Source organism: Dromaius novaehollandiae, unplaced genomic scaffold, assembly GCF_036370855.1.
Source record: "Dromaius novaehollandiae isolate bDroNov1 unplaced genomic scaffold, bDroNov1.hap1 HAP1_SCAFFOLD_78, whole genome shotgun sequence".
In the NCBI taxonomy this organism is placed as follows: Eukaryota; Metazoa; Chordata; class Aves; order Casuariiformes; family Dromaiidae; genus Dromaius; species Dromaius novaehollandiae.
In genome coordinates this window covers 493,747-502,500 of record NW_026991302.1, presented here as the reverse complement: position 1 = coordinate 502,500, position 8,754 = coordinate 493,747, and the positions used below count along the sequence as shown (strand labels likewise).

Genomic DNA, 8,754 nt, shown 5'->3' with positions numbered 1-8,754 from the left:
AAAGTGAAAATAGACAATCAGGGAAAAGGAGAAGAAAAAGGCATAAGAGACAGACAAAGAAAAAAAGAATAGGAAACAGAACAGAGGACCAAAAAATTAAAATAAGAACAAGACAAAACCTTCTGCCTTCTTCTTATTTTAAAAGGTCAAAAGAGCAAGAGCAAAGAGGAAAAGGGCAAGAGCAAATGTGTGGCGCATGCAGTTCAAATAAGACAACAGAAACAAACAGCAAAACCATCTTTATTTGAAAGGAGACACACACACCACCATCTTTATTGTTTTATTGCACAAAAAAAATCATCATCACAACATACAAAACATAACAAGCCCACACTCTACAAGAGCTGCACACACTCTTCAGCATTCACCTCTACATTCTCACCGCTACTACTCTCATCAGTTGGCAAGCGCCTCCAGTCTTTTGGACAGCTCCCAGTAACAACGTTACTGGACACCTCCAAAAACTGCCCTGCCTACAAAACCCCCCGGTCCCCAGCCAAAGCTCCGCACCAACATTGGCGATGATCATCGCCTCGCAGAGCGGCCGGGACCGGGGGAAAAAAAACCCAGCCGGGGGAAAAAAAAAAAATCCCCCAGCTGGGGTTTTTTTTAAATATTTTAAAATAAATTCTAACTACAACCTGGAAAAAGAAAAACACATGCATACAAAGTTAGACACACTCACCACCAAGCCCACCCAACAACCACACAGCTGCCCACTCACTCCCACCACAATCATTCTACCTCCCTACAGTAACAGGCAAGCGCCTCCAGTCTTTCGGACAGCTCCCAGTAACAGCATTACTGGACACCTCCAAAAACTGCCCTGCCTACAAAACCCCCAGCCCCCAGCCACAGCTCCGCACCAACATTGGCAATGATCATCGCCTCGCAGAGCGGCCGGGACCGGGGGAAAAAAAACCCAGCCGGGGGAAAAAAAAAAATCCCCCAGCTGGGGTTTTTTTTTAAATTATTTTAAAATAAATTCTAACTACAACCTGGAAAAAGAAAAACACATGCATACAAGATTAGACACACTCACCACCAAGCCCACCCAACTGCCCACACACTCCCACCACAGACAGTCATCACAGCTACTAACAAAACCACATGCTTCCATCCTTGTTTAAAGATAACACTATCCTGCCATGAATAGAACCCCCCCCCCGCCCCCAAAATGGCCATGCCAATAAAAAAAATTAAAGAAAAAACCTACTTTTATCTCTTACTGACACAACCCCCCCCCCAAAAAAAAAAAAAGAAAAAACAAAATAAGTGTTTCATAGATACATTATTCTGCTCTGGCAACTACCATTACTACACCCACAGGCAAGGCAGCTCCAAACACACACACAGACACGTACACACAGACACGTACACACAGACACGTACACACAGACACGTACACACACCCTCCATGCAAAAAACAATGCCAGCACAGAAGATGCTGCCAGCCAGAAAGCCCTACAATGCCACGACCGTGCGGCTCTGGTGCTCTCCACGAGACCAGAAAAGAGTCAGATGCCACCATCTGTGACAGAAAGGGGCCAGCAAAGCGAGGAACGGCCATGCGGAAGAGGCTGGCAAGAAAGACCCGAGGCTCTGATGACACAGGGAAGAAAACCCTGAAAGGGCACCAGGAGGATGCAAAATAAGAGAGGCCTCAGAAAACACACGACCAACAAGACCTGAATGATGGCTGCCAAGATGATTGGCCAGAAACAATGCAGAATCACAGTGACAGACTGCTGCTTTCAGCTGCCTGCACAGAACAAGATGATCATTGGAGCAATGCAGATGAGTCGGTCAAGACCAGACAAAAGACAGCAGATGCCTGTTGCACTAGCACTACAAAGCATATGCTGTGCTCCTTGAGCACAAAGAGCAAGGGCAACATCAAGACCTGAGCAAAAGATAGCACAGCTACAACACACACCACATAGACTACACAACACAGACACAGGCTGGAGCTGCCCTGCCTGACACCCACCCTCACTTTCTGCCATGCACACCCCACTGCCTCTGCCTCACACACACAAACACACACACACACACCCCCCGCAACACCCTTTGCCCATGCACTTCGCTTTTGCAGTGCTCTGCATCACTGTTGCTCCTCAAGAGGCATCCTCAACAGCAGACACATCCTCTGCAGCAGCCACACCCTCTGATCTTCTTTTGCTCACCACATTTGCCTTCATCACCTGCCAAACCAGAGCACAAGCAGTCACCCCCTTGCCAGTCAGCTCCATCCCCATCTGCAAGGGCACCCTCCACCAAAGCGCCATTGGCGCTCCACTCACCTGCACCGCAACAACTCCAAACGCCAACATCCTGCCTGGGGGGAAGCCCGTGGCGCCTGGAAAAAAACAAAATAACAAAGTGACTCTTCTGCCAGGCAGCGCTCACCAGCCCTACAACATCCAGCTCCGATCCACTCACCTGAAAGTCTCAGCCACGCCTGGGAAAGGCCCACAGCAGACCTGAAAAAACAGAGAAAAAGGCATCACCAAGAGGCAGCCCAACACCACCCACCCCACAATAAAATCAGACCCAACAAGCTCCCCCGCTCACCTGCTCAGGCTCTTCTCAGCACTCAGCTGCTTCTCTCCACAACTTCCCGCAAAACCTGCAAGCACAGAGAGAAATCACACACTCAGGCGATGCCTGCAACACCACCACTCCAGTCCATCACGGACACACTCCACACACCACCATGGCTAACACCCACAGGCAAGGCAGCTCCAGCCCCAAAAACACACAGACAAACAAATAGCAGACACAAACACAGAGGACAGCCCTACACAAAAAAAACCCTATTCCTACACATAAGACTGCCGGCCAGAAAGAGCCGCACGGTCGTGGCGTCGTAGCGCCGAGGCTCTGGACGAGCCCAGAAAAGAGTCAAACGTCAATGGCCAGGATGGAAAGGGACCGGCAAAGCTCAGAAGAGTGATGCAGAGGAGGCCAGCGAGAAAGACCCGAGGCCATGATGACGCAGGGAAGGAAACCCTGAAAGGGCGCCAGCGAGACACAAAACAAGAGCGGCCCCGGAAGAGGTGCGGCCGATGAGGCCTCGACGGTGGCCACGACTATGACGGACCGCAAACGGCCACGATGCACAGTCAGAGTCACAGACCACCCCTTTCAGCTGCCTGTGCAGAACAAGACGTAGTCCATTGGAGCAATGCTGATGAGTCTGGCCAGGCGAAAGACAATGGATGCCTGCCACACTACTGCTGCAGAGCATAGGCTGTGCTCCTTGAGCACAAAGAGCAAGAGCAACATCAAGACCTGAGCAAAAGATAGCACAGCTACAACACACACCACATAGACTACACAACAACACAGACACAGGCTGGAGCTGCCCTGCCTGACATCCACCCTCGCTTTCTGCCATGCACACCCCACTGCCTCTGCCTCACACACACCACTCATCCAGAACAACCCTCCACTCTACACTGAACATCAGCACGCACACACACACACACACACACATACACAGAAACTGAGGATGCCCCAACACCCTTTGCCCCTCAACTTAACTGTGGCAGTGCTGTAGGTCACTGGTCCTCAAGAGCCATCCTCAGCAGCAGCCGCGTCCACACTGATCTTCCTTTGCTCACCACATTTGCCTTCATCACCTGCAAAACCAGAGCACAAGCAGTCACTCTCTTGCCAGTCAGCTCCATCCCCATCTGCAAGGGCACCCTCCACCAAAGCGCCATTGGCACTCCACTCACCTGCACCGCAACAACTCCAATGCCTGGGGAGGAAGCCCGTGGCGCCTGGAAAAAAACAAAATAACAAAGTGACTCTTCTGCCAGGCAGCGCTCACCAGCCCTACAACATCCAGCTCCGATCCACTCACCTGAAAGTCTCAGCCACGCCTGGGAAAGGCCCACAGCAGACCTGAAAAAACAGAGAAAAAGGCATCACCGACAGGCAGCCCAACACCACCCACCCCACAATAAAATCAGACCCAACAAGCTCCCCCGCTCACCTGCTCAGGCTCTTCTCAGCACTCAGCTGCTTCCCTCCACAACTTCCCGCAAAACCTGCAAGCACAGAGAGAAATCACACACTCAGGCGATGCCTGCAACACCACCACTCCAGTCCATCACGGACACACTCCACACACCACCATGGCTAACACCCACAGGCAAGGCAGCTCCAGCCCCAAAAACACACAGACAAACAAATAGCAGACACAAACACAGAGGACAGCCCTACACAAAAAAAACCTGTTCCCACACATAAGACACTACTGGCCAGGAAGAGCCACACAGTGGTGGCATCGTAGGGCCTAGGCTCTGGACGAGCCCAGAAAAGAGTCAAACGTCAATGCCCAGGATGGAAAGGGACCGGCAAAGCTCAGAAGACTGACACAGAGGAGGCCGGCGAGAAAGTCCCAAGGCCATGATGACGCAGGGAAGGAAACCCTGAAAGGGCGCCAGCGAGACGCAAAACAAGAGCGGCCCCGGAAGAGGTGCGGCCGATGAGGCCTCGACGATGGCCGCAACTATGACTACACTGCAAACGGCCACAATGCAGAGTCACAGTGACAGACTGCCCCTTTCAGCTGCCTGTGCAGAACAAGATGTAGTCCATTGGAGCAATGCTGATGAGTCTGGCCAGGCGAAAGACAATGGATGCCTGCCACACTACCGCTGCAGAGCATAGGCTGTGCTCTTTGAGCACAAAGAGCAAGAGCAACATCAAGACCTGAGCAAAAGATAGCACAGCTACAACACACACCACATAGACTACACAACAACACAGACACAGGCTGGAGCTGCCCTGCCTGACATCCACCCTCACTTTCTGCCATGCACACCCCACTGCCTCTGCCTCACACACACCACTCATCCAGAACAACCCTCCACTCTACACTGAACATCAGCACACACACACACAGAAACTGAGGATGCCCCAACAGCCTTTGCCCCTCAACTTAACTGTGGCAGTGCTGTAGGTCACCGGTCCTCAAGAGCCATCCTCAGCAGCAGCCGCATCCACACTGATCTTCCTTTGCTCACCACATTTGCCTTCATCACCTGCCAAACCAGAGCACAAGCAGTCACCCCCTTGCCAGTCAGCTCCATCCCCATCTGCAAGGGCACCCTCCACCAAAGCGCCATTGGCGCTCCACTCACCTGCACCACAACAACTCCAAACGCCAACATCCTGCCCGGGGGGAAGCCCGTGGCGCCTGGAAAAAAACAAAATAACAAAGTGACTCTTCTGCCAGGCAGCGCTCACCAGCCCTACAACATCCAGCTCCGATCCACTCACCTGAAAGTCTCAGCCACGCCTGGGAAAGGCCCACAGCAGACCTGAAAAAACAGAGAAAAAGGCATCACCAAGAGGCAGCCCAACACCACCCACCCCACAATAAAATCAGACCCAACAAGCTCCGCCGCTCACCTGCTCAGGCTCTTCTCAGCACTCAGCTGCTTCTCTCCACAACTTCCCGCAAAACCTGCAAGCACAGAGAGAAATCACGTGCTCAGGCGATGCCCGCAACACCACAGCCCATCCACATCAGGCATTCGCTCCCACACCTTTTCCTGCTCCACTCTCCCATCCCAACTGCTGGGCTACAGCTCCCCACACCGAGGTCCGCCACACACCTGTAAAACAGGAACGGCACTGGGCGACGGGGACAGCGCCAACGAGGTGATGGCCCTACACCGGGCTCTATGTCCACTCCCGGACTGATGCTCACCTCACCCTGCTCCTCCTGGATGTGAGCGACCTGCTCCCCACAAGGCTCCACGCCTACAAGCACAAAGCAAAAATTAACCGCGCAACCCACTGACCGCAACACTCTCCTTCCAACACCAAATCTCTAGCTCACCTTCTTGGGGCATGCCCCTTTCTTCCTCCAGCTCCCTTGGGCCCACTCAGAACACTGCTCAGCATCTGCAAAAAACAACAAAACAAAACAACATAAAGTGGAGCACACAGACATTGACAAATCACCATTCCAGTCCATCACTGACACACTCCGCACACCACCATTCCTAACACCCACAAGCAAGGCAGCTCCAAACACACACAGACAGACCAAAAAAAAAAAAAACATTAGACACAAACATGAAGGAAAGCCCTATGCAAAAAGAACTATTCCAATGCGTTCCACATGGTATCTGATGACACCACAGCCCTGCGGCTCTGTTGCTCTGGACGAGCCCAGAAAAGACTAAGATGTCAACACCCGGGATGGAAAGCGGCCGGCAAAGCGAGGAACGGCCATGCGGAAGAGGCCAGCGAGGAAGACCTGAGGCCGTGATGACACAGGGAAGAAAACCCTGAAAGGGCACCGGTGAGACGCAAAAAAAGAGCGGCCTCGGAACGAGAGCGGCCGACGAGGCCTCGACCGTGGCCGCAAAGATCGATGGGCACGATGCAAAGCCGGAGGCACGGACCGCCCCCTTCGGCTGCCTGCACGTGACGAGACACCGTCCGTGGGTGCGATACTGATGAGTCAAGCCAGCAAAACATGACAGAGGCCTACAATGCTAGCGCTCCACAGTGTAGGCCGTGCTCCTTGAGCACAAAGAGCAAGGGCAACATCAAGACCTGAGCAAAAGATAGCACAGCTACAACACACACCACATAGACTACACAACAACACAGACACAGGCTGGAGCTGCCCCGCCTACCGCACCCTCACTTTCTGCCATGCGCACCTCAGCACCTCTGCCTCACACATACCCCACTCATCCAGAACAGCCCTCCGCTCTACACTGAACATCAGCGTGCACACACACACACACAGAGTTAAGACACCCCTGATACCCTTTGCCCCTCAACTTTACTGTTCAAATGCTGGGCATCACCATCGCTCCTCAAGAGCCATCCTCAATGGCAGCCGCATCCGCGCTGATCTCCCTTCAGTCACCACAGTTGCCTTTATCACCTGCCAAACCAGAGCACAAGCAGTGACCCCCTTGCCGGTCAGCTCCAGCCACATCTGCGAGAGCACCCTCCTCCAAACCACCATTATCATCACACTCACCTGTACTGTGCCAAAGCCACGCTCCAGCACTGTGGCTGTGAGGCTGCCCATGGCATCTGGAAAAAGCAAAGCAAAATTACTCTTCTGCTAGGCAGTGCGGACTAGCCCTACAACTACTGCCACACCATTATACGCACCCATTCCACTTCACCTCAAAACCTCAGCCACGCCTGGGAAAGGCCTGCACCGTACCTGAAAAAGCAGAGCAAAACACATCACCGAGAGGCAGGCCAGCAGCACCCTACCGCATAATAAAACTCAGGCAGACAAGCTTCCCTTCTCACCTGCTCAGGCTCCTCGTTGCCGCTCAGCTTCTCCTCTCCAAAACTTCCTGCAATGCCTGCAAAACCACAGAGAAGACCACAGCTTGAGGTCATGCCAAAAACCACACCCCATGCACAACATTACCTCGCTACAATACCTTTACCTGCTCCGCTCTCCCATCCCGACTGCTGGGCTACGGCTCCCCACGCCGAGGTCTGCCACACACCTGTAAAACAGGAACGGCGCCGGGCAATGGGGACGGCGCCGACGAGGTGACGGCCCTACGCCGGGCTCTACGTCCTCACCCAGACTGATGCTCACCTCACCCTGCTCCTCCTGGATGTGAGCGACCTGCTCCCCGCAAGGCTCCACGCCTACAAGCACAAAGCAAAAATTAACCGGGCAACCCACTGACCGCAACACTCTCCTTCCAACACCAAATCTCTAGCTCACCTTCTTGGGGCATGCCCCTTCCTTCCAGCGCCCTTGGACCCACTTGGAACACTGTTCTGCATCTGCAAAAAGCAACATAAACTGGAGCACACGGACACTGACCGATCACCATTCCGGGCCATTGCTGCCACGCTCCATACGCTACCATTGCTAATAACCACAGGCAAAGCAGCTCCATCCCCACACACACAGACAAGCATTAGACACAAAACAAACACACATAGGTACAAGCATCAGACACAAACATGCAGGAAAGCCGTACGCAAAAAGAACTATTCCCACGCATAAGATGCTACCAGCCAGAAAGCCCTACGATGCCATGACCGTGCGGCTCTGCTGCTCCGGATGAGCCCAGAAAAGAGTCAAACGCCACTGCCCGGGATGGAAAGCGGCCCGCAAAGCCGGGACGACCGATGCTGAAGCACCCGGCCGGGAAGACCCGAGGCTGTGGCGATACAGGGAAGAACCCTGAAAGGATGCCAAGAAGATGAAAAACAAGAGCAGAAACAGAAGAGGGGCAGGCAAAAAGGCCTCGACAATGGCCCCGAAGATGAGCGGCCGCAAATGGTCACGATGCAAAGCCGGAGCGACGGACCGCCCCTTTCGGCTGCCCGCACGGGACGAGACGCGATCCGCTGGAGCGATGCCGATGACTGAGGCCGGGCAAAAGACGGCGGATGCCTGCCGCGATGGCGCTGTGGAGCGTGGGCTGTGCTCCTTGAGCACAAAGAGCAAGAGCAACATCAAGACCTGAGCAAAAGATAGCACAGCTACAACACACACCACATAGACTACACAACAACACAGACACAGGCTGGAGCTGCCCTACGTACCACACCCTCACTTTCTGCCATGCGCACCCCACCACCTCTGCCTCACACACCACTCATCCAGAGCAGCCCTCCCTACTACACTGAATATCAGCACGCATGCACAGAATGAAGACAACCCCAACACCCTTTGCCCCTCACCTTAGCTTTTCCAGGGCTGGGGGCGGGGGGGGGGGGGGGGGC

General features: G+C 53.7%; 1 long non-coding RNA gene across 1 annotated transcript; it reads right to left on the bottom strand.

The window, feature by feature from the left end:
- Positions 1-5,811: 5,811 nt before the first annotated feature.
- LOC135325721 (uncharacterized) lies at positions 5,812-7,081 on the bottom strand. The gene is made up of 3 exons (XR_010386538.1): positions 7,025-7,081; positions 6,825-6,925; positions 5,812-5,925 (listed from the first exon to the last, which is right to left on the bottom strand). It is a non-coding gene; the product is annotated as an uncharacterized LOC135325721 (long non-coding RNA).
- Between the last annotated feature and the right edge of the window lie 1,673 nt (positions 7,082-8,754).